Source organism: Nannospalax galili, unplaced genomic scaffold, assembly GCF_000622305.1.
Source record: "Nannospalax galili isolate Female #2095 unplaced genomic scaffold, S.galili_v1.0 scaffold600, whole genome shotgun sequence".
In the NCBI taxonomy this organism is placed as follows: domain Eukaryota; kingdom Metazoa; phylum Chordata; class Mammalia; order Rodentia; family Spalacidae; genus Nannospalax; species Nannospalax galili.
In genome coordinates, this window is record NW_008348789.1 from 7,090,670 (window position 1) to 7,113,706 (window position 23,037).

The following is a 23,037-nucleotide window of genomic DNA, read 5'->3' on the forward strand; positions in this document are numbered from 1 at the left end:
CCATTCCAAAATTTGAGCTTTCTTTTTGGGAAATCTTAAGTCCTCTTGATTTAAGTAGGGCTCTAAGGGAGCAAATTTGGAGGTGTTTTTGGCATGATGCTGAATTACCCATTGTAGAAAAGAAAAGAAGTGTTGTCTGGCTTTTAATGTTCCTGGGGCAGTCTGCCACCAGGGGATTGAAACGCTCTGACGAACACAAGCCTATCCCCAGATTTAAGGGACTGGCAACTGTCCTTGTGACTTTTAACTGGTTGCTGCATTACCAGATTTTTATGATAGTTGTAAAGGCTACGGCCTACACCCAGTTGGGCTGTCGTCTCCATGCATTCCAGGGGCTCCCTCCTCTGCCCTGCACTGCTGGCCTCCAGACCTCCGCCTGATCCTCTCCAGGCACTAGGCAGCTTTGAAACGCCCTGGAGCCCCTCCTAAGCCTTGGACCAACTGAAAATAAAGCTATTTTGAAAGAGCAAAAAGAAAAAAACTTATATGAAGATCCCTTAGAACTTTGGGGATTTTTGTTTCTAGCGGTGTTAAGATAGAAAAGGAAAGTGGGGTGAAATACTGATTTCTAAGGGAACATGCCTGGGATCAAAATCTCAGGTTATTCCTACTCAGTCCACAGCGCAAGACTTCCCGCAAGTTTAAGAGCATTTAACTGGCTGTTGCGTTACCGATTTTTGTATTAGATATATAGATAGGAGGTCTTTGTCTACACCCGTGCAGGCAGTCAGGGTCTGTTAAGAGGACTCAGAGCCTTCAGCTAGCATCAAGGAGTAACCTTTACCAGAAAGCCTCAGTTGCTTTTTTGTCTTTAAGAGTCCCATGCGAAGACTCAGACAGAAAATCAAAGGTGGAAAAAGCAGAGAGACTGCCAGTCCCCAAGGGTGAGGTGGCTTGGAAGCAAAGCTGCCTTTTACCTCTTGATAGGAGGTGATAGGAGAAAGAGATTGTCGATCTGCAAAGGTGGGGATGGCTTAAAGGCAAAGCTGCCTTTTTTCTCCTGATGGGAGGGATACTCCTGATAGGAGAGAGAGATTGCCGATGCCCTCCTGATGGGCACGAACTCTACGCGTTCCAGGAGCCCCACGTTGGGCGCCAGCTGCAGGGCGGCTTGGGCCAGCTGCGGGAGGCTCGGGCCAGCTGTGGGAGGCTCTCCCTTTCTTTGCGGGTCGTTGGCCACCGGCCCAAGAGGGCAGGGAGAGCAGAAGCAGTGAACAGGGTCAGAACGGCCAGTGGGTGCTGACGGAAGACAGCTCTTCCGGGGAAACTGGTCACAGGAGCAGTAAACAGCAATGATACAGCTCCAGACACAGTGAAAACAGCTCCAGGCACAGTAAAAACAGCTCTGTTTGTTAGTGGAAAAACTAGAGAATTTATAGTGTACAGACAGTAGCAAAAGCCTCAGTTGATAGGTGCTCATAGTATGCTTTATTTACATGTGGCAGTGGGCTTCTATCTTCCAGACTATCAGGCAATGCCTGATTATCATATAGACAAAACCTGGGGGTAGTTTCTCTGCCAGAGGTCATGTTTCAGATAAGGTCAGGCATCCTCACTTGGTGGCACTTTCAAAGTGAGCCAGGAAGAGAGCAGGAGGCCCCCTGCTGAAAAGGGGAGTTCTTCCATTTGGTGCCAAGCCCCTCAGGGCTATCGGGACATGGAGAAACTACAACCCTAACAGCAGGGTTTCCCAACACTGTAGTGCAGTAGTCAGAGTGTGTGAATAAAATCTTGGGTTCGAGCTCTAGTACTACATAAAGAGGACATAGTGATTCATACCTGTAGTCCTCACTCCCTGCCCCTGGGCAATAAAGACAAGAAGTTCAAAGTCATCCTTCTTACACAGTGGATTTGAGACCAATCCAGCATATATGAGACCATGCCTTAAGACAGAAACCAACAAACAACTTTTCATTGAAGAAAATCTAGCCCCTGATATATAATGGGTGAATTCTTTTAATTTTCTTAAGTGAAATTAAACTAATTGCATTCAAATGTTTTCACTGAATAGTAAAACATGATAGTCGCCCTAACTTTCTATATTTGGAAGTAATTTAAATTTAATTAATTAAGGATATTCCAGGAAAAATGTAACAAAGGTTTTCAGAATACTAAAATCATAAAATGAAGTTCTTATGTAAACATATCTAGAGCCCCATGTGGTGGCATGTGTACAATTCCACATACTTGGGAAACTGTGGTGTGTGGATTATTTGAGACTCAGTGTTTAAAAACAGCCTAAGCAAGAGAATAACACAATGTTAGAGCAAAAACAATCAGTAATTGAAATCCAATAAAGCATGAAAACTAATGACAAAAAAAGAAAAAAAGGATATAATTTTAAAACATAATTTTATCAAATCATGTATTAAATTTTGCCAGACATTCATAATGTCAGGAAAGGCTTTATATTTAAAAAGAAATGAATGAATTGTCAAATGGATTATTTTCTGAGCATGCAAACCCCATGAAAAAAAGAAACCTTTTGAGATCTACGATGGTTTGACTGAAAATGTCGACCAAAAGTTTCAATTATTTGAACATTTTGTACCCAGTTTTTGGAGATCTTTTGGGAGGTTTTAGGCAGTGTAGCTTTGCTGGAGGAAGCATGTCACTGGGGAAAGTATTGGAGGATTCAGAAGACTTACCAGATTTCTAGTACCTCTCTGCTTACTGTGCCTGCTTTGAGATTCTATCACTTGGCTTTCTGCTCTAGCTGTCTTTGGACTCTTACCCTGGACCCATAAGCTCAAATAAACTCCTCTTTTTAGAGCCTGCCTTTGTCTCAGCAGCAGAAAAATAATTAATGCAGTCTTTTTCCTGATAGCTTCACTATGGGCAAGGCATTCTTCCTGCATATACCTTTATTTACAGCTATACTAAAAAATTTAATAAGATCTTAATTAAAAGTTAAGAATTGAAACTTGTAAGAATGTAATAAAGAAGTGAAACTGTTGTTTACAAACAAGACAACTGGAACTAGAAAAATCAAAAGTCTTAGGTAAACCCTTATATTTAAAGATAAATAGTTGCATTCTGCAACATCATTGTGAGATCACCAATTTTTAATTCAAGTAAGATGCACAAAGAGGAAAAGAAAGTAAAACTTTCTTAATATCATTCACAATATTATATACAATTTAAAAATTAACAAAGAAAGCCAATGATAATAAATTTGCAAAAGAATATATGTACACACAAGTACAAAATTATTGATATCTATACAATTTTAAGAAACATGTATAGGAATATCTATTTTATCTACACATTAGAAAAAGCAACAATATAAATAGGTAAATTATTCTTATGCCTATATTGTACTCAAGTTGAATAAATCATTGATGACTATCATGACAGATTCTTTTTTATATTTTTTTTATTTATTATTTTTATGCCTACATTTAGGTAAGTGCATCCCTGTCATGCAATGTCCAGTGTACCCAAAAAATGGTTTATTCCTCTAGGACTACCAAAGAGCCATGGGCTGGTGCAGGGCACTCTGGGAAGAAGAGTGGAGCCTAGTGTGGGGAAAAATTGGAACAAAAGGATTTGGTGCCAATTCTGAGAAGCAGGGAGCAGGTGAACCAGCCTGCCCCAGACCCCAGTGGGGCACTGGAGGGACCTCGTGAGTACCCGTTGGACCTCTCACAGAACTCTGTGGGATGAGCGGGCATGCAGGGATGGAGATGAGGCAGACCTTCAGCTAAAGCAAATCAGGAATGGTGGGTGTGTTTCCTAGGGATTCTGGTTCCTGGGGGGCGGGGGTAGTGTGCCTGCTGTGGAGAATTGACTATGGAGAGTTAGCCATGGAAGGAGAGGCTTATGGCACAATCGTGGGACTGGAGCCAGAGCCACCAGGATCATGGTGGCCAGTGGGGAATGTGCAGCAGCTGGTCATACTCAAGTATAAAATAGTCTGGCACTTATTGACCTGGGGCTAGACTGCTGGCCCCTGAGGCCTGGGCTTGTACAGGAGCCATCTAATAGGGTGGGCTTTGAGCCACACGAGCAGAACTGCAGGGCATGGAGCTGAGCAGCACAGAGCTGAGAGGTGCGGAGCTAGGCACTGGGTGCTTGTTTCTTTGTAAGTCCCTCCTCTCCCACACCATGATAATAATAAATGCACATAAAGATATGTTATATGGTTTGCCTGTTAGTGCAGGAAACCCAGAGAGAACTCTGGTGATAATGAACCCTGCAAACAGCTGGGTGCAGGTTGTTTTTTTCTTTGTAAGTCTCCCCTCTCTCCCCACCCCACAAAGGTGTAAACTATGCAAAATTCAGAAAACAAGATGTGGTATGTGGTTTGTCTACCTGCATCAGGAGCAAGAGACCCTAAGAGAATTCAGGCGACACCTGCAGAAAACAGAAGAGGCTGTCGGATCCCTGGAACTGTAGTTACGGACAGTTGTTAGCTGTCATGTGTGTTCTGGGATTTGAACCTAGGTATTCTGTAAGAATAGTCAGTATTCTAAACCACTGAGCCATCTCTCCAGCCCCGTGACAGATTTTTCTGTGAGAGAGAGATACACACAAATAATGACAGGAAAATTAGAAAAACAATTAGCAGGTTGAGTTTAGATATATGTAAAAGAATTAAGAACAGAAATAACAATTGAATAAAATTGAAAGAGTAATCATAAAAATGTATAAAAATTTAATGTAATATGAACAAGTATTAGGAATTAATGTAAAGGTAGCTGGGAGTGGTGGTGCATGCCTTTAATCCCGGCACTTGGGAGGCAGAGGCAGGGAGATCTCTGTGAGTGCAAGGCCAGTCTGGTCTGCATAGTAAGTTCCAAGCCAGCTGGGGCTACATGGACACCCTGTCTCAAAATAGATGAATTTTTTTTTTAAATTTTGTATGAATTTGTCATTCTGTAGATGCAAGACTCAAAGGAATAATGAAACATAAAATTCAGAGACATCTTAACATATATTCATTAAAGTTGACAGGAGACATCATAAATTCAAATTGGCATGTGGTAAAGACAGATTTTCCAAAGAGTTGAGGCACAACCAATGAATGTTTAAATGTTAAATTTAACCTCTATTCCTTAATATTTTATTCATTATTTTTATTTTATGCATGTTTTATGTATTGCCTGCATATTTGTAAGTGCACTTTGTCATGCAATGCCCACAAGGTCAGAAAGGACTTTGGATCTCTAGGAACTGGAGTTATGGACAGTTGTCAGGAGCCGTGCATGTGCTGGGAATTGAACCTGGGTCCTCTGCAAGAGCAGTCAGTGTTCTTAATCACTGAGCCATCTCTCCATTCCTGTAAACTATATTTTCTACCATATAGTAATTGAATTTAACATTTTTTGTGATCTATATTTGAAAAAAAAAAACTAAAATTTTCAGAAACTAATATAGGACAGTCGTATAATGTCTTTGAGGTAGGTCATCATTTTATAAATGCTTGAATTATATTAATAATGTTACCTATGACTACAGTAATGCTTATCTAAATGGAAATATTATTAAGGTAACTCCTAATGACTTAATGTTATACCCATAGATGAATGCTTGTCTCAACTCACACCAGAAAAACAGCTTTTTTAATCAGATGGCAATAGACACAGAGAGCCACAACTGGTCAACATGCAGAGAATAAGAGACTGTGGAGTGCTCAGACCTAAACGGAAAAATTATATCACATCTCTTATCCTAAGACTCAGGGATCATTGCAGAAGTGGATATGGAAAGACTGTCAGAGCCAGTGATGGTGAAAAATTAGAAGGAGACATTGTCTTCCAGACAGCATTGCAGTATTACATATAAATTCACAATTGTGTCAGCATGCACATTATCTATGAAAGCTCAAGTCACACAAAATCCCAATACAGAAAGTGAGGTGGGTAAGAAGACCCAAAACTCATTTAGGAACTCTTGACTGTTGATAGCTGCTGGGAAACAGAGACATAGTTATCTGTAAGGTTGTGTTGCCTGGAAGGTTGACCAGGCTCCAGAGGATGGAGCGATACACAAGACTTGTGGGACACAAATTAGTCTCCACAAGGCCTGAAAAAAAAACAAAAAAAACAATGATTAAGGACATGAAGTTAGGCGAAGGGATAAGAAGGTGAAGTGGTGGTGGAGCAGGGTGTCTGAATATGGTCAAAGTACATTGCATAAAATTCTCAAAGAATTAATAAAAATATTTTAAAAGAAACAATATTTTAAACTTTTTGTTTTTCATTTTTAATGGAATTTTGGGAACTCCATACAATATATTTTATTCATATTTACCCCTCCTGTATCAGCAATCCCCTTTCTACTCCCTGCCTGAATTCATGTAATCTGTCTATATATTTTATATATAATATCTATTAATATCTACTAAGGTCTATCCATCAGAATTTGTGTTCCCAAATGCCTTTTGGTATAGGTCATCCACCAGAGCTTGATTAACCTGTCCAGAGTCACACTGTTAATGAAAACTGACTCTTCTGCTCCCAGCAGCTATCAGTTACCAATAGTTCCTCAGCTAGTTTTGAAATTTTTTCTCACTTCCCCACTTCTGTGTTGAGATTTCTTCTGGCTTAAGCTTGCATGGGTCTTGTGCATGCTGTGACCACTGAAAGGAACTTGGAACAATCATCATAACTGAGGAAGCTCATATTCTGAAAGATAAATGTCACATGTTCTCTCCCATAAGTGGTTGCTAGCTTTGGAACCTTAGATATATGTGTTTCAATTGGAAAATCCATAGAGTTCAGGAAACTAGAATATAGCCATGTGTGGGAGGCTTCATGGGGAGGGGACATAGAATGCAGTGATACAAAGGAGAAAAGGGGAATATTGGAGTAGGATGATAAAAGGGATTGGTGAGTGGGAGTGCAGGACACAGGAGGGAAGGTGGAAGGATAGCTAATACTAAAGGGCGTTTGGAAACTTTCCACTATAGATGCAGCTTAATGTACATAAATACACAATATTAAAAGATATTAAAATACATTATCCTTCTAAAGTGGTGCCCTTCCCCTACTAGATATCATAGGCTCTCAAAGAAAAAGCATAAGCCAGCAATGCAGTCCCTCTTTTGAAGGTGTTGACCAGGGGTCCCACAGATCCTCAAACAATACCCACCATTGCCCTGCCATTTGTTACCCACAAGAACTTGACAAAATTATGCTATTTCTGGAGATACTGCATACATATGTTGTGGAATAAATAAGAATAAATCAGGCTGGTTCTGATTTCAAGGCTTCATTTTACTGACTAGTTTTCATAGTTTTGGAAGACACTGTGTATATTAATGGAAGACAAAAATGTTTTTGGATTATGAACTTTGTATGTTAAGATAAAGATTGTTTTGAAATTGAAATAGATAAAAATAAAGTTAGAAGATTAAATTATGCTGTAGAAAGTTTATAAAAATTAAACTTACAGAAAGCAAGCATGGTTATAACTAAGTTGATTATACTATAAAGGCCATTAAAGATTTTAAAGTGGAGAGAGAGCCTGAATAGGAAAAATATGTATTACATGAAATTCCCAAAGAATCATATTTTTTAGAAAACACTTTCTTAAATCAAACTAGATCATCAACAGATTTAAAATGGATGATGTGCAGTGTTCTATACTTAAAATTCCAATGCTTGGATAATCGAGGCAGGAAGAGTTCCAGTTCTAGATCAGTCTGGTGTATATAGTCCAAACTCTTAGTCAGACCCTGTGCTAAATCAAAATTAACAACAGCAACAACAAGACACAAGAAAAGTGCATGCATTGTTTGGTAGAAGATATTTGGCATACATACCACCAAAAGAGTTCTCTTATCCAGTTTCTTACAGAGTGTCCTAAGAAAGCCAACCTGATAACAGTGAGGGAAATGTTTAAGTAAATATGTCACAATGGTAGTTATAATCAATAAGCAAATATTTATCTCCGTGTTTCATTTGTACATAGGGTTAAACAAAGCCCTGATGAAATGGTCCTATCACAGTGATTATTACATTGAACATAAATGTGTCTGAAGTAATAGCAACAAAAAGTTTTCTAAACCTAGGGAAGGCTTCATATGTTCGTAAACACACTTGGTAAATTTGTCACTATAACCATCCCATAACATGTAATTGTGTCTCTTGAATGCATTGAGATATGCACAGTACCCATTCATTAAGTTTTAATGGAAATATTATCTGTGGGGACAGCAATCAGAAGAGGTCCTTGTGTGTGGAATTTAAGTAAAGTTTAGGTTTGTCATGTGAAATAGTGTATTTTTCATTCTGTGGCTGTAACATATGTGTTTTCATTGTATTTTACCATTCATCGGTCTAGAATTATGATATTTGGGGCTGGAGAGATGACTCAGAAATTAAGAGCATTGGCTGCTCTTACAGAGGACGGGTTTCATTTTCAAGCACCTGTGGTCACCACCAGCGGCGGCCGCTCCTCCGTTCTCGTGGGTGCCGCTCCTTCACTCTCACAGGCATCAAGGCTGCTCCTCTGCTCACCCTGGGCTGAGGCCGCTCTTCTGCTCCCCTGGTGCTGAGGCAGCTCTTTTGTTTTCCCTCTGCTGCCTCCTGTCATCGCTGCTTCTGCCTAGTCCCGGACCCCAGGGCTGGTGAGGAGACTGTGTCAGCAGAGCCACATTCAGACACAGGAGACCAGGTTCAGGGACACAAGTCTGGTTTATTGCAGGAAGGCACAGCTTATATAGGGGTAGTGGTCCAATCGCAGCACAGCAAGTAGGATACCTTATTAGCATAATAAGTTTAGCATCCTATCACAGTACAGCAAGTAGGATACCTTATTAGGATAACAGACTTAGCATCCTATTAGCATAACAGACTTAACATCCTATCACAGAATAGAGGGTAGGATGCCTCATTAGCATACTGGGTTTCAGATTACAGAGCCAGGATTCCTGGACCCTGACAGTTGCAATATCACCGTAGACTCATGTCTGTCTCCCACAAGCACCCACATGGCAGATAACATTCATCTGTAAAGTTTCAGGGCATCTTACATCCTCTTCTGATATCCATGTGTGTTGCATGACCTGGGTGCACTTACATACATGCAGGCAAAGCAGTCATATACATAAAATAAATACATAAAAATATTTTTAAATTATGATATTTACATTATTTTCTTAATAACTGTTTTAGTTAGATTTAAATTTACTTAAATAATTAAATAGGATCAAAGATCTACATTTGATGAATATCTATTTTAAGAAATGCACCAAAGTGCAATAAAATATACATTAAAAATAAAATGATGTATTATATTAAACACACAAAAACTGGACAAAAATATACATTGAGAGGAAAAAAGAAAAAAGGTATTAAAAATTTCAATATATTTCTCATCTGTGATTTGCTCATTACATTATAGAAAATAAAGTTTCAGTAGTGATTTAGTAAGCTCAGCTTTATTTCTAATATGTGGTTATCAAAACTAGAAGTGTTTATGAAAATGGAGGTATTTTATAGGCATTGACTCAATTTCAGCTTTAAAATTAAAAGATGTTAATGTAATTGAACAACTTTTATTAAAATTCCCTTAGAACTGTCAAAACCACACATAGCTTCATTTTCAGCTGCAGGTGTGTTCCCTTCTCAGTGAAATCACTCATCTTTAAACAACACAAAAGGCCTTGGCCTTAATTATTATATATGAAGTCATGCTTTATGGAGCTCCGTTTGTTCATGTCAACTGGAAAAGACCATTTAAAGACAAATTTCTTACAGCATATAAATATTTGAAATTAAAAATTTCAGCCATCCTTGGAATTAAAGAGTCCTTTAGAAAGAATTTCAGTTATTGATTATGATGACACTTTGTAGATTCTGTAACTTTCTCTAACAGAGTTAAAGCTTTTCAAAATGTTTGTCATTTTATGTCTTACAGGGTTTATAATGAGTTCAGTATAGTATAACTGTATAATTCAACTGTGAACCTAAAAATTTACAGCCACTTTTGAAATAGATGTGTCCTTGCATTAGAATATGTTACTGAATATCTTAAAGCTGTAATGAAATGCTTCTTCTAATCAAGTAGTTATTAAATTTGAAAGAAAAATAAAAAAAAATATTTGTCAGATCCATGCATGTGTACAAAGAATGTGATCATATTGATCCCCATTATCCTGTCTCATCCCCCTCCCACTTGCACTGATTTCTTCCTCCCAAGGAATCCTCCTCCTACTTTTCTGTCTTTTGTGTAAGTGCAGCTCTTATGTATGTGGCTGTGATATAATGGCAATGCTATGTTATATTCAGAAGCCAGGGTTTCATAGTACTCTTCCCCATGTACAAAGCAACAATGTTTTGACTTCTGGTAGAATTTCCTTACAGCACAATTCTACTTGCTTGATTTAATTGTTGCACCCATGTGGTTTTACAGTTCTATTACATCTGACACTGCTCCTTTGAATTCAAAATTTAATAGGCTTCCAACTGGTGAGAATATGAGACAGGACCTGTCAAGTAGGGAGGAATATGAAAACAGCAGTGCTAAGAATGTCCTTGATGGAAGACAGAAATGCCAGAAGAGAGTATCAACTCCCCTTTCTTTGTCTCCTAAGTGAGCACGTCTGCTTCTGGCCCCATATGACATAACTGAAACAGAGAGGAGGTACCTAGGAGGTGCCTAGATACATGGCTGGACCAACAGGACTGACCAACTCATCCCCTTCCCCATCCCCATAACCCATCTTAAGACTTTTAAAGACTCCCTACACTTTCACCTCCATGATACCATGTTTCCTGGGACCTTGCCTCCTATACGGAGGCTCTGTTTTCCTTTCTTTTTATAAATATTTTATTATTTTTCTTTATTTTATTTTATGTGTATGAGTGTATTACCTACATATGTGTAAGTGTACTGTACTCTTGTCATGCAATGCCTGAGAAGGTCAGAAGAGGGTGTTGGATCTGGTGGAACTGGAGTTACAGAAAGTTGTTAGCCATCATGTGGGTACTGGGAATTGATCCTGGGTCCTCTGCCTGAACAACTAATGTTCTTAACTGCTGAGTCATCTCTCCATCCCCTCTCTTTCCTTCTTAAGCCTCCACCTAGGGATAAACTTCTGTTTAAAAGTCACCCTTTATGGTCTATGAATTTTATTCTTTCAGAACCCTAAAGTCAGTGGCTTAAAGCAGATTTGGTGACCTAGAGTTTCAGGGAGCCTAGATCCCTGAAAAAGACCCCATTGTTGTCAAAGTTCCTATCCTATAACTCTTGGTGGCCAGAAGAGGAAAAAGAAAGTAAACAGGATTAGAGAACACACTTTGTCTTTGTCAAAGTGATGTGAAAAACAGAAGCCCATTTCTTTGTGCCTGAAGAAAATACACCACACATTTTAAGATATTCTAAGGACTGGAATTTATTATTATTATTTGCTTATTTGTTTTATTTAAGCATTTTCTTAACTGTGAAGATATTATGGAAACTAAAATAAACATAAGAGAAATCCAGCAGAAAGTATTTTGCAGATTTCAATACCAAAGAAATTCTAATATATAATGGAATAAAAGCGGAATTAGAACTGATCCTCCCTCGCTACTCATTACATTTCCTTCAGCCTCGCCTACTAAAGAAAAATCTATGAAATTCTTTTATTCACTCTTTAGACTTATAGAGTGTGTTTCAAGATCCCACAAGAATTACCTTGTGCTATAGAACATATTTCAAACGTTGTAAGTACTGGTAATATTGCTTTAGTTCTATAAAAGAGATAAAAAGTATATATCTTAGAAAATTTGACAAGTTCTGGTTTCAATTCTCATATATCTTTTTTAGCAAGGAAAAACTTTTCTGATGGATTTGTCAGAATAAGAATGTTCTGAGAAAGTCTTTAAACTTTAATTGTAAATGTTCTAATCATTAATGGTGTTCTTGAAGATACTTTTCCCTAGCCTACCTTATATAATATACATATTACATATCACCATTATAGATTTAATATAGTTTTAAACAAAATGTCAAACCATTCATATTTCAAATAATGACATGAAGAAATTGGTATATGTACTTATTATTAGTTTCTGTAAGTTATTGGACAAATAGATTTTTAAAATCCTACATACTGATTAATGTGATGTTTTAAGATAAAGTTTATGGAAGCATGCATATCTTTTAAAATTACAGTGCATTACTTTCTGGTAAATTTTATCATTATTTTCAACTTTACTGAATATTTCTTAATGAAATGTGACATCTATGACCAAATATTAATATATCAGTACCAGTTATAATTTTTCTGACATATTTCAAAGTGAGCTATACTGTTACCACCAATTGCTTCCTTAATTCAAGCTTTTCCTCTAATTGTAAATTTGTATTAAGTCCTTAAGAATTAGACATTTAACCAATATTAGATTTCAATATTTGCTAGTTTGGTTAGACCTATATATGCACAGGAAGACAATATTTGGAAAATTATATTTTTTTTATACATTATTATTGAATTTTTTCATATTTGATACAGAACATCTTAATCATCTTTACACCTCCTCCCCAAGGGCACCCTCCCTTTGCCAGCCTGACCCCCTGGAATTCATGCATTCCATCATTTGTGTTAAGGCCTATTGAGTCAAGTTAGTGTTCGCAGAAGTCCCCAGTGCAAGTTCATCCACTGAGGTCTAGTCAGCCTATCTAAATAAAGTCCCTCCCTTTAAGAAGATTGACACTTCCTCACCCAGCAGAAATCAGTTGACAATAGTTCTTTGACGAAGATTGGGCCCTGATGCCCATTTACACAGTTCTTTGCTAGATTTTTGCCTGCTTGAGTTTGCATTGGTCCTGTATCTGCGTCACCATTGCTGTAGGTACATAGGCTCATATGAGCAAGTTCCCAGGAGGGTGGACTCTATTTCCATATGGTCATAGGTCTGCTCCCTGACTATTACAGTCTTTCCTCCCCTCTCTGCAATCTTCCCTGAGTCCTGGGTGGGTGGAGTTTAATATAGGAGTCCTGTCCAAGTACCCACACTCTGCAGACTCTTACTGTCTATGCTTTGGCCATTGTAACCTTTTTGGTTCCTGGATCTCTGTTGCATGAGGGAGTTTCATTGATGATAGTTGAGAGATGCATTAGTGTCCTCTATACCCCTGTTCTATGTTCCATGAGTCTGGGGTGTAGAGGTTGCATTGGAGATGTGCCATTTAGGCTCGGGCAATTCACAGACAGTGTCTGTGTATGACCAATTGTGGAACTCTTTAATAATCTCTGTATGTTGCAAAATAAACTTCTTTGATGAGTGGTGATTGGAAAATATGCCTGTAAGTATAAGGATCCATATTTTGCACACAGTAACAAATTACATTGGTCTAGGGATGTGACAGTCTTGGGGTTTTTCTCTAAGATCTGTGACCTCTCGAGTCATGTGTATTTGGCTATGTTTACAACACCACACATAAGTTTCCTCCCATTAAGTGGACTTTAAACCTATTAGGTAGCTGTTGATTACCCCCCCCCAAATAAGAGTGCCATTAATACACCAATGTCATTTGCTGTGCCTATCAGTTATGTAGTTACTAGGCCTTAAAACTTGAGTTTGCTCATCAATTTAAAATTTTTAAACAGCTGACTTCATCGTACATGACTATATCCCAATAATGTTGTTATTTAAGAAATAAAATGAATTGATTTTTGCAAGAAGCCTGGAGGAGAGGGAGAAAGATCAAGAGAAATTTTTTATGGATGAAAAATTTCTGTATCTTGACTCTAACAATAGTTTCATGGGGTTATGCAACAGTGAAAATTCATCAATAAATTATATGTAATAAATAATAATGCATAAAGCAAAAATTCCCTCTATCTCCAGCATCCATTTCCCATCCCCAGATATAATTAATGTTCCTTTACATATACTTTAAGCATATGTAATTTTATTTTCAAGTGAACTATGTTTCCTTTTTTAAAACAAATAGTATTGTGTCATACACACTTCTGCACATCCTAGCTTTTTTACCACTTGAAGTTCATTATCTGACAAAAGAACTTCGTCTTCTCACCATTGGTTGACGTTGATGTATCATAATATTCTTCGTCTGTATTCTATTAATTCACATCAATGCTCCTTGCACTCTTGATATTAGCTACATTGACAAAATGAGTAGTATGTGCTTTACAGAATTCTCTGTATTTCCAGACATTACTTTCCTAAAAAGATGAATTTCAATTTCTATAAATATAACAAATTTCAGAATCTTCATGTGAAATTTATCGACTTATATTACCACAAACACGTATTTGCTTTTATATCTTTGATAGTATTATGGGTGTAAAATTATGTCCTACTTGAATTCATGCTTCTTTAATTATAGATTGAGGCTCTGTTCATATTTTCCAAGATTATTTGTATTTCCATTTCTGTAATCCAGTGTTTAAAACCTTTGGCTATTTTCTTTTACTTCAAATATGAGTTGCAGAAAAAAATAGAAAATAAAATGAAAAGATATTCTTTTGTTTAGAAATATGTGCACAATATATGGAATGTTAAAATTAAGTAGTTTTGTTCATTCATGCAGAAATGTACTTTATCTTATAATATGAACCAGTAAAAGAGCTGTTTAGCTATCTTTGTACATTAGGAGTTATTACTGGCTTGAGAGATGGCATGATTTCCTCTGTATTACCTTCCATTGATCTTTATTGATCTGTACCTTATGTCCTGGATCCTTTGTGATGTTTAAGCACCTATTGATGTTTACTGTTCATGGCTTTATGCACGCTGAATGACTTCTATGTTGTTATGTTTAAACTGCTGTTGAGACAATCTATAATGATGCAAATTTATTATCTTAAAACTGTAGATGCCACAAGTCTGATACCAGCTTTCCTGGTTTAATGTAAGGAGAGGGAGGCCTGCATTCTTTGTAGCTGCTGTATGAACAATTCTTGTCTTCAGTTTTCTGATCATCAGGAACCAATGAAATTTTGATTCTTATGGCCCAGTTCCTCCATCTACAAAGCCATGGAAAAGGCAGTGTCCTTTAGTTTCAATCTGGGATTCACATCTGCCACTCATCATGTATAAGGATCCGTTTGACACATCTGTACATCTGTTTAATCTAGGACAAACTTCTTTGAAAGGTCAGTTAATGGACACTTAATTCCATATAGTTCTACATAAGTTACATTTTATTCTTTGTCTCTTTGAGTCAGGGTCTCACTGTAGCCATAGCTGGTCTTGAACTCACTATAGACTAGGCTTGCCTCCATTTCACAGAGATCCACCTGCCTCTGAATGCTGGGATTGTAGGAGTGCTCCACTAAACTTTGGTATATAATAAGTTGCCATGTTAAAGGCAACTTATTGAAGAAAAAATGATTTTGGCTTACTCTTCCAGTAAGGTGAATCCATAATTGTGAGGTAAGCATGTCAGCAGCCAGCTGGAGCAGGAACCTGGGTGATCATATTTTAATATATCAGACAGAAGTAGAAAGAGAAAATAGGAAGTTTAACTAGGCTTTTAACTCTGTAAGCCTGCCCCCAGTGACATTCTTCCTCCAGAAAGTCCACAGCTCCTAAATTTTGCCAAACAAGGCCACCTACTGGGAACTAATTCTTCAAATACTTGAGCCTATGGGGGGCATTTCTTATTCAAAGCACTGGAACAACCACATTTCTCATTTGTCACTGAATCTAATTGTTTGTTCCAAATTTTAACATATGAACCTCAACAAGGGTGTGGATGCAGAAGAATTGTTTTAGTATGCCTTCGTGATTTCGAGAAGTATCTGTAGCAGACAACATGCAAGTGTCCATCAAAAAATTGTAGTAAGATTTAAATTGTCATAATATGATTCTTTTTGGGATATCTGAATAGTAAATCTGATTATAATTTTATGCTAAACACACAACATGATAAATAATGATAAATATATGATATGATAATGATAAATAAATTTTTAAAAAAGTGCATCATATACATAGCCACAAGCCTATTTTATGGAGGAAATTCTTCAGCTGAGGTTTCCTCTTTATAGCTATCTGTAGTTGTGTCAAGTTAAAAAACAACCAGCACAGATTCCAACTCTGAACTTCACAATTAAGTAGTGCTTTTTACAAAACAATAAAATTCTTTTTAATGTAAAAAATTGTTAATTTTGTATATTTTTATTGAAATTTTGGGAATTTCATACAGACATCTTAATTATCTTTATAACCACTCCTCCCTCGTTAGGACCCATGCATGGCCTGCCCCTGCACCACCCGATTTTATGCATTCTGTCATATTTTAATTATTTAACAATTTCATACACTGCTACAATAATGCCACAGCTCCACTCCTTTTCCCAGGGTGCCCCCTGTCACCCACTTTTCTTAGAGGAATGAGTAATTTTCAGGCTACAGACACCTTACTTAGAAAGTTGACTATACATTAAAAATGGAATGTAGCTTGTCCTTTCATATAAGCAAATAAAATATTACTGGATTCAAACTGTGAAAATTATCAGACATTCAAGTAAGGAACTGTTAAATATATGAAGATATTTAGCACAGATTTTCTCTATTAATTGGAAAGGGAAGTACTTTTATGATTTATTTATGAACTGTATGAATCAAAGAAAGAATTACAACTACTTATTTTTGAAGTTTTTCTTTTATATTAATCACAAAGTATGTCTACAGGATACATTTCTAGGGTTGATGCAGAACTGACTAAACATCATGCCTGCTTTTTAACATGTCTTCTTATCACCTGAATCATGTTTACTGCATGAACATATCATTTATTTTTTCCAATTTATGCCTAGACTATTGAAATTTCAGGTGCATTTGTTGCAAAGGGTGAGCAGATAGCGAGGCAAGAGAGTTAGTTTGTAATGTTTGAATTTGAGTTATTCTCCTTTTAGGATGATGTTGGCTGGAGTTTGTCAAGCACAGTCTTTTTATATTCAAGGATTCACCCTGCAGTCCTCATCTCTCTAGGACTTTTCTCATTAATTCATGGTCAATTTTGTCAAAACCCTTTTCTGTATCTATTGAAATGATCATGTGGCTTTTGTATTTATTTCTACTTCTGTGATTTATTGTAAGTATCTGTCATTTGGGTATGTTGACATGTCCTTGCATCTCTGGAATAGAGCTAGCTTGATTGTGGTATATGTTCTTTTTGATATATCCCTGCATTTTTTTGTATTTCACTTAGATTTTTTTTCACCCATTAATCATGAATTTTGACCTCTAGTGTCTTTATTTTGTTGTGATTTTGCCTGGTTTGGTATTACAGTAATGCTGGCTTTGTAGATGGAGTAAAGCACTCATTGTCATAAACCCAACAGACATGATATGCTACTGCATAGACACTTGCTTAGCCATGTTCATTGCACCTCTATCCACAATAGCTAAGAAATGGAAACAGCCTTAATGTTCTTTCACTGATTAATGATAGTGAAAATGTGGCACATATGTACAATGGAATTATATCCATTTATAAAGAAAAAAATCAAACCGTGAAATATACAGATAAATAGATGCAACGGGAAAATATACCAAATGACGGCATAGACAGAAAGGACTATTTTTTGTCTTTTATTTATGAACACTGGCTACAAATCTTTAGATTTGCGTATATAATATGAAGTAACTGCAGAAGCCAGGAAACCAGACCAAGGTCATGGGGAGAAGTGAGAAGAAGGAGTTCTAGAGAAGTTGGTATTAGAACACAGGTGTTATGAATTGAAAAAGGAGAAAAAGTGGTAGGGAGTGAAATTTTACCCGAGGTAAGGAAGAAAGAGTCATACGTTTGATACAAAGGGAGAGGGAGGAAAGAGAGATAAATAACACTAAGAGTATTTGGAAAAGTCAGAAAATGTTACTTTATATGTTTAAAATTGATATTATATCCTTTCCATTTTCCTGCCTCCAGGTGTTTTATCAGAATTTATATACTCAGATATAAGTGATTGGTGCTACAATCCACAAAAGACAGAGAGAGCATCACTTGCTTTTCTGTGTTTGTGTTACTTCACTTAGTAGAACACTGTCTAGCTCCATGCATTTACTTGCAAATTTCATGATTTCATCTTTTCTTACTGCTGAATAGAATTCCATTCAAAATGTACTACATTTTCATTAACCATTCATCAGTTGAGGGACATTTAGGTTGCTTATGGAGGTAAGGAAAAGAAACAGCCTGAAAGAGGGATAGTAGGGAACAGGTGATACCTGAGGGAGGTAGAAAAAGTGGGAGTAAATGGTAAGGAGGCGAGAAGAGAGGGACATGCAAGGGACCATGGTGTGGGGGAGGGAGAGAAGTCAGAAAAGAAAGAAAAGGGGAGTCAGGAGGAATTGGGTGGGGAGGGTGGGGATAATGGGGTCACTCTGTCTAGGGAGTGAAGGAGGAGGGAAGCCAGATGGGAGAGAAAAGACTGGAGATGAGTGAAACTTGGGGGACTACGAAACTTATAGGGAAAAGTGATGCCCAAGAAATCCTATGAGAAATGCACATAGAGTGTCTGGACAATAATGCATATGTATACCTGAATGCTTCTTGGCAGGGAACCCTGTGCCAGACAGAAGAGACCTCCCTTAGAGTGACAAGCATGCTGTACAGCACTCATCAAAGAAGCTTCTTTTTGCAAAAGATGGAGGCTACTGCAGACTTGCACTTCTGGTAAGGCACAGAGAACATGGGTCTGGGAGATGCCTAGTGCTAGGTGACACATATGTAGGCAAATCTCTACAGCTAAGGGTCATGGAACATAGTGAATAAGGGGTAGAAATAGGGCTAATGCACCTCTCAACTCTCACCAGTGAGGCTTCCATCTTCCATGTCTATCAGAGTTCAATACACAAAGAAGACCACAACTGACCAAGTTTTGGAGAATAAGAGACTGTACAGTGGAGGATGGGACTCCTATATGGAACTTCACCCACCCACAGCTCAGGGACCATTGTGGAAGAGGAGGCATAGAGATTGTAAGAGCCAGGGCAGGATCATGAATACAAGGAGGTGGTAGCTTTCAGGACACTGGAGGCTTGCTCATATGAGCCTGTGGCAGCAGTGGCATCTGGCATGGGACCCAGGTCAGCTTAATTAAACAAGGGCCCAAAGGGGAGGTGAGAAATAGGTGGTGGGCCAGCACTAGACTGAGAACTATTTGAAACTGATTGGGCGAGGGAGAGTATGACTTACGCAGGACCACTGGATGGGCTGACAAGACTCCAGTGGACTCATTTACACTGAAGGACATTTGGGTATAGTCACCTGAATGACTGGCACTCAGCATGTATGGCAGAGTGCATAAGGTTTGGTGGGAGATGGGAGAAGCAAAGATGGGGGAGGGTTCTAGATTTGACTGGGAAATGTATGAAATTTAAAAAGCTCAGTTAAAATTTTATATCATAATATACTAAATGTTTAGTTTAAAAGGAGTTATAACTTACAAGGTGATAAGCGCCTCCCCCACCAAGAGTCATAGACAATCTAAAAAATTCCATAGGAGAGACATGAAAAATTTACTTTTCAAATCATTTGTTGTGAGGGTCCAGGAAACTCTCCCAAACTAACTTATTGTTATTGCCCTTGGTAACCCAGAATTTTAAGGTTGAGTCCCATTGCTGAAGATATTACAATCACTGGACACAGGATTTAGAGAAATCAAACTGGAACTGACCTGGAAGCCTCCTTCCCACTGAGGAGAAGTCCTAACAGCATGGGAACCTTTTATGCAAGCTGTCATGGGAGAATAGCAGAAAAAAAAAAAAAAATCCTACCTATCCATAAAGCCTACAAATCATGAAAATGCAAAGACCAGAAAGATAACCCAAATGGTATAATAATGACATTTATATCTTTGGGATAGCAAACAGCTATCCAGTTGGATTTAAGTCCTGCTCGATAGGACAGGGTTCATGTCTAGTCCTATAAACCTAGTCAACTACGGAGGGTTGTAGAGGTCAGAGACCTTAGAGGACAGTCTACTCTTGCAACTTTAAAATACAGCTTGTAAATACATTCTAAATATTTATCCTTATACTAATACTTAAAGGTGGCTCTTACCTCTCATCAAACTATTGTTTTTTGCAATAGATGGAATTCTTACAGATATACACAACTGTTGAAACTGCAAGAATAATTTACTTTGAGTGCCCAACCTCAATTGATACATCTAAAACACATTCTCTTCAATTCAGGCTCAGGGAACATCATCAAATAAGGAGCAGAGAGATTGTAATATCTAGAGGACTAGGTCATTTGATGAGAGGTAGTGTGTCCTAAAGCTGACAGGGAACCAGCACCCAGAAATTCTCAACAAATCTTGTTTACCTAAATAAAACATGCATAAAGACAACACCAGTCAACATGTTAGCATCAGTGGGAAAAAAAGTCATAAGACCACATGACTAGATGATGGGCTATAGGAAATCATTGACTGCTGGGAGTAAATCATTTTTCTCTGAGAAAGAGCCTTCTAATTAACTATGAAATAACAAATGATCAGCCATAAACAGTTATATATAAGCTCAACACTAAATGGACTCTGTAGCTATATACATACATATATGTGTGTGTGTTTCATTGTATGTGTGTATACATGTTTTATAGCTATAAAAATTAAAGGAAAAGAGGAGAAGAGGTCATGAATTTGAGAGGGAAATAAGGTGTGGGACATGGGAGAAGTTGGAGGGGGATAGAGTAAAAGCTATCATTAGAGCAATTGTATATGGGATTCTAGAAGAACTAAAAAAAGAAAATCATAAAATAAAATATTTTTATTAATGAAATTTATTCTTAGATGATTTTCCACATGTACACACTGTACACTGTTCACTTTGTTGCCCTATTTGCTCACCACACCTGTGCACCCCTCCTCCCCCCTACAAATCTCTCTCACATATCCTTGTCTACTTGCTTTCTTTTGTGATCTACTGAGACTATTCAGGGCAATTATGTCATCATGGGTTTGTAGCTATCCATTAGAGATATGTGTACCCAAAATTGGCATACAACTAAAGAGAGCAATAAACTTTCTCTCAGAATCTATCACTAGCTAATTTTCAGAGGTAAACTGTGGGACCTTTTGGACCTGTCACTCTTCCTTGACTGAATGTTGATAGGACTGCTCTGTTGTGTGGCAAGTGCAGATACCCATAACCATGAGTTATTGATGGCACTGTGTGTTTGAAGTCTAGAGAATGGCATTTAAAAGCTCTTCACTCTATCTTCTGTGTTAATTCCTACCCACTCAAAGTAAGTAATTCTCATTTACCTTTGTTGAGTATTTCATCTAAATCAGTAATTGAACTTCTTTAACATTTTACCATTAAAATGTTTGCTGTACTGTCATGAAAATGGAGAAAATTTTTTCTTTAAGAAAATAGTTGATTCAGATGGAAATATTTAATAATACTTGAACAAATGATGTGAGCAGATATATTTACTAAGCCTGGGTGTGTAAAGATGAGCATTTTCTTTTTCAAAGTTTTATTGAATTTTTGGGTATTTCATACAGAACATCTCAATCAATCTTAATCATATTTATGTCTCCTTTCTTTCACTATCATTCACCAAATATTTATTAAGCCTGTAGTATTTGCTAGAAAGTCTAACTATAGTCCAGACACTTTAGGAATGACCACCAGTACATCCATACAGAGCTTGAAATAAAGTGGAAGGACAGGCAGCGTGGTCAAGATTACGTGTGGAAGATAGTTTCTGTACAATGCAAAGAGTGAGGAAAATCAAAGGAACAAAGGATTGACACCTAACCAAAATGAAAAAGAAAACAGTATCCAAATCACAAGACAGTTGAAAAATCTGGAAAGACGGAAAGACTGAGCAGTGAAAAAAAAGAAGAACTGGTCTATCTAAGCAGAGAAGGAGAATTGAACACACACAACAACATTTCTATCTGTGATTTGGTTCTGCGTTTTTACTATTAGTATTTTTCTTTGTGTTTGTTTTGTGTGTTTTGTTATTGGTTTGTTTGTTCATTTTTCTGAGCGCCACTTGGGACTGAGCACACAGAAGGCTGTTCACAAGAATATTCTCAAATAAGGAAAACAGTGTTATCCATCTTAAGAGATAAATCAAAACATAGAGAAACACAAAAAATTGAAAAGCAACATGTTACTTTGGAAACTTCAAAACTTTTCTATTACCAAGTTCAAAGATAATAAAAATAGTAAAATGTCAATAAAAATTCTAAAGTTTGCTTATAAAATTTATGATTGTTGATCCTAGTTAGATGGTTAGAGATTAAAATAATTGACTGCTCTTGCATAGGTCCCATGTTCAATTCCCAGTTTCTACACCATGACTAACAAACATCTGTATCTCTAGTTTCCAGGAATCAAACATCGTCTTCTGGCCTCTGAGGGAATTGTATGACACAGATGCACTTTCGTACACACAGGCAAAACACTTATACACATAAAACTAAAAATAAATAAAATTCAAATATATTATAATTGTTTTCAGAGCTAACACAAACAGTTGATGGAAGTAAGGAAATCAATTTAGGACCTGAAGAAGAAATTCAGCAATATAGATAAAAGCGACAGTGTAGAAAACATCAACACCATGGCTGAAAAGTTAGGAAATGTGTGATACATTTCATAAGGAAATTTTTTAAAGGACAATAATATAAGAATGGTGTAAAAATAACAAGCTTATTTATTTGAAAATAGAATGCATACCCATCAGATGAAGTTATATCAGAAATAGAGAACAAGGTAAAGGAAATACTGCCTTCAAATAATCATTTTTTGGCTTTCAAAAAGACCCTTCTAGGGGCTGGAAAGATGGCACAGAAGTTAAGAGCACTGACTGCTCTTACAGAAGACCCAGGCTTGATTCCCAGCACCCACATGGTGGCTACGAACCATCCTTAACTCCAGTTCCAGGGTAATCTGAAGCCCTCTTCTGACCTCTGCAGCATTGCACGACACGGGTGCACTCACATACATGCAGGCAATACACTCATACATATGAAATAAAATATTAAAGAAAAAAACAACCTTTGAATGCGGCACTCGAGAGGCAGAGGCAGGTGGATCTCTGAGTTCAAGGCCAGCTGGGGCTACAGGGAGACCCTGTCTCAAAAAGACAAAAAAAGAG